Genomic DNA, 3,885 nt, shown 5'->3' with positions numbered 1-3,885 from the left:
TGACCTTACCTGATGATGGTGAGAGAACTGGACTAATTAACCGATCTGGATCGCGGACCTCGATCGTGCCGATCTCGAATCATTCGACCGATTCAAATGGTGAACTGATTTCGAGCGAGAAGACTGCTAATATTCCCCTTAACACCAGCGACTGCCCCTTGGCGTTCATCTGGCTCCTCCCCGCACTGGGTGTTCCGACAGCGGCTCGGTTTCGAGCGGTAACATCGATGACGACGTCTCTCATCTTCATGGGAGTCATAGTCACCCCATCTAAGCTGTACATCTATCCGATGTCAACAGCCGATCTCCTGGTCAAACACATCTTTTGACTTAGCCACGAGACTAGGCTTTGACATAGGCCTTTAGATGGGATGTTCCATCGGTCTCTAGATATCGCCCAAATGATGTATTTTATTTTCAATGTAATCCGATCTCTAGAGATCACCGAAATGATGTAGTCCAATTTTAATGTAATCCGATCCCTAGAGATCGCCCAAATGATGTAATCCGATCTTTTGGAAATAAAGATTTTATTTTGTCAATTATCATCTTATTATTATTGCATTAATTATTTTCCGATCTCTGAAGTATTTACCCGATCCGACCTTTAATTTAAATGACCCTAAACCGATCTGCAATTCAGAATATTTATCTTAATCTGCAGATCCATAGTTAGCCGATCTCTTTATAGAATTTCCGGAAAGTTCATGAGACGTGTCAAAAACAGCTGGCAGATCTCGCTAACCGATGCACCGCCAGGGATGTCGTGAGCATTTAATGCTCGGACGAGTATAAATAGGGGTGGGGTTAGCCAGTTGCTCTCTTATGCCATTTTCAGTCTCTCACGAACAACTTCAAAATTCTCTCGTTTTCTCAAGTTCTTCCGACTCCGATCAAGCTCCGGTAAGGGTTTTGATCCTTCTTTTAGTTTAAATTCTTTATTTCCTTTGAAAATGAGCAGCGCCGAAGGTCAGAGAGCGGCGAGCCCTCCTTCCATCCAGTTCTCGTGGTCATCTGATGAAGTAAAGGTGGTCAGGCCAAGCGCGCGACCTGAACCTCCTAGGGTCTCCGTTCCAGCTCGGGGACAAGCGACATCATCAAGGCATGCGCCTTCTTCAGGGAGAGAGAATCTTCCCATGGAGGAGCTGCCATCGGTCCTTCAAGAAACCGATCTGCAGTCGTTCAGCCAGGAGTACAACATTGAGCCTGATTCATATGAACTTATCCGGTGTCACGGCGATCACCGGGCCGATCATTTCTTCGAAGAGAACGACATGATTATAGTATACGAAGAACAGTTGAAAGCCGGGCTGCGGTTCCCTCTTGACGACTTCTTTAAGGAAGTCTTAAAATTTTACCAAGTGTGCATAGCCCAAGTTCACCCGAACTCGTGGCGGATCTTAGTAGCCTTCCGAGGCCTCTGCCGAGCTAAGGGATTCCGTCCTGCACCTAAGGTATTCGCCGAACTGCATAGGTTAACTCGTCGAAAGGACGGCAGTCTTTAGTTTTCCAGGCGAAGCCACATTGCGGGCTCTTCACCGATCTGCCCTCCTCCCTGAAAAATTGGAAGAACCGCTTCTTCATTCTAAGGAGCAAAATTCCGAACGGCTTTGAGGGTTTCCCTCATAGCTGGTTACACCAAGGCCCCTTAATTCCGAAGCGTCTCGTGTTGAATAGGGAAGAGGGCGCAATGGTGATGGAGTTGAAGGAGCAGGCGTCCAGAGAGAAGTTCTCTTGTTTGGATGCAGTGACTGCTGAACTTCATCACTGGACAATGGAGTTGATCACCGGCAAAGATTGCGGGCTTCAGCTCTCTGACCTCGGCATCGGTATTTTCTACATCTCAGATCTCAGGACCTTAGTGATCTCACTGACCTCTTCTTTATGCAGGTATGGCAAGCGGCGAAGCCTCCAAGGAGAGCCGGAAGCGAAAGAGGGAGATCTCCCAGAAGGTACGGGAGATGAAGCGAGCTGAGAAAATGCAGACACCTAGGCATGAGCCCGGGGAAATTCAAGGAGGCTCGTCTCAACCTTCTGCACCTCCGGTCATAGAAGTGGTCCAATCTCCTCCTCGCCGGGAAGGGCCGCCTCCACCTCCTCCAGTTGCTTCAGGCGCGGAAGGTAGTCCTTCCCAACAACAGGTGAGGCCCCTATCCCACGGCGCTCAAGTTATGATCCACTCGTTGGAGAAAAACCGGACTGTTCGGTAGAACCCAGGCTTTGCTAAGGTATTGGGATCCACTATCTGCCTACGGGAGGATCGGGACAGGCTGTCCCCGGACAACCTTGACGACATCCTGACCCAATCTATGAGCCTGAATGTGGAGTGTTTGGTGAACCAGCACATCGTACGGGAGAAGGCGCATCGCCTAGGTAAAGAGGTTAAGAGGATGGGTCATGAAGCAGCTTCCCTCTGATCTCAACTTTCATTTGCCCAGGACTACATATCTCAAATTGAGGGGCGAATGAAGTACTATGAGGACAAGCTGGCCGAGCAAGCTCATGTTCTGGCTGAGCGAGATCATGCTCTTGAAGAAGTTCAGGCGCTCCGGGCCGATGAAGCTGCTCAACTCGCTCACCTTGCTGAGGAGCTCAAGGCGAAAGAAGAAGAGATGGTGACCGGAGTGGCCGGTGCTTATGTAAATGCCCATAGAGATCTCCTGGCCGAGCTCAAGAAGCGTTATCCTGAGGAGGACTTCTCCTGGATGGCCAACCTGGCTCCTGAGGATGAAGGTGAGGATAGCGAGGAGGAGGCTGAGGGTGAGAGAGGAGATGGACAAAATGTAGATCAGGCTGGGGGTGATCCTCCAGCTGAATGACTTGTACAAATTCTGAAATGAAATGAAATGAAATGCCTCTTTTGTTCGGTGAATGGTTGTGATCGAAAAATTTCTAAATTATTTAAACACTTGATTGTCTGAGTATATCGAAGCAACTGAAAGTGATTATTAACCTAAGTGTAAGAGATCGAAAAACACAATGAGAATGAGATCGATAGGGAACCAACGCTAAACGGGACTTGATTAAAATTGGAAATTTGGCGAACCCACTTAAGATCGAGATCATCATTACACCGGATTGGAATCTTAACTTGATTATTCCTAAACTTCTAAAATGAGAGATCGACAATAAGACCGGTGACATAAAGATCTAGTGTCGGTTCAATTTTGTTTGACAAGAGAGATCGGGAATGTACTTGACTGGTCAGGAGATTCGACAATTGATGAGTAATTTAATAGACCGGTAAGGCTTTAACTGATATGAGGACTTAGCATTGATTCAATTCTCTGTGAAGAGAGATCGGAAATGTGGTTAAATGGCAAGGAGAGGTCGGAAATGTAATTGGCTGTCAAAAGGAGACTTAGTGCTGGGGATCAGTTTCAAAGTTTATTGATTCTGGGGGTCGGCCAAAATATGGTGTCGACACTCAGCAATGGCTTTTTTTGCTGTCGCAGATAGGGAGAAGGAAAAAGCAACAGAGTGAGCTGCTATACTTGCAGGAAAAGACTATTTTTGGATCTTGCACGAGATTACACCTTTTACCCTTGTAAATTATTTTTTATGTAAATTTTTAGTTCATATGTATCTATTGAACTAGTCGAGCAGTTGTACAATCAAAGTTGTAATGATATTAATATTTTGTTTTCTTTTCTGGAATTACAAATTTTATATTTGAGTTGAACTGAATGAAATATTATTAAGATTATTTGAAACTGTGTTGGTTGAGCTTGGTTTGGGTTGATTTAAATGGAGTTGTGGATCTTGTGTATATTAGAAGTGCTTTTAACAAGTTTTGGAAGAACTGTTTTCTCCATTTTTAGCCGGCATTCTGTCAAATTTTCTATAAAATCTTCGAAAATCTCAAACTAAAAAAAAATTTTAATT

This window comes from Hevea brasiliensis, chromosome 10 (genome assembly GCF_030052815.1).
Source record: "Hevea brasiliensis isolate MT/VB/25A 57/8 chromosome 10, ASM3005281v1, whole genome shotgun sequence".
Classification (NCBI taxonomy): Eukaryota; Viridiplantae; Streptophyta; class Magnoliopsida; order Malpighiales; family Euphorbiaceae; genus Hevea; species Hevea brasiliensis.
The sequence above is the reverse complement of the archived record's forward strand: the minus strand, read 5'-3'. Positions refer to the sequence as shown.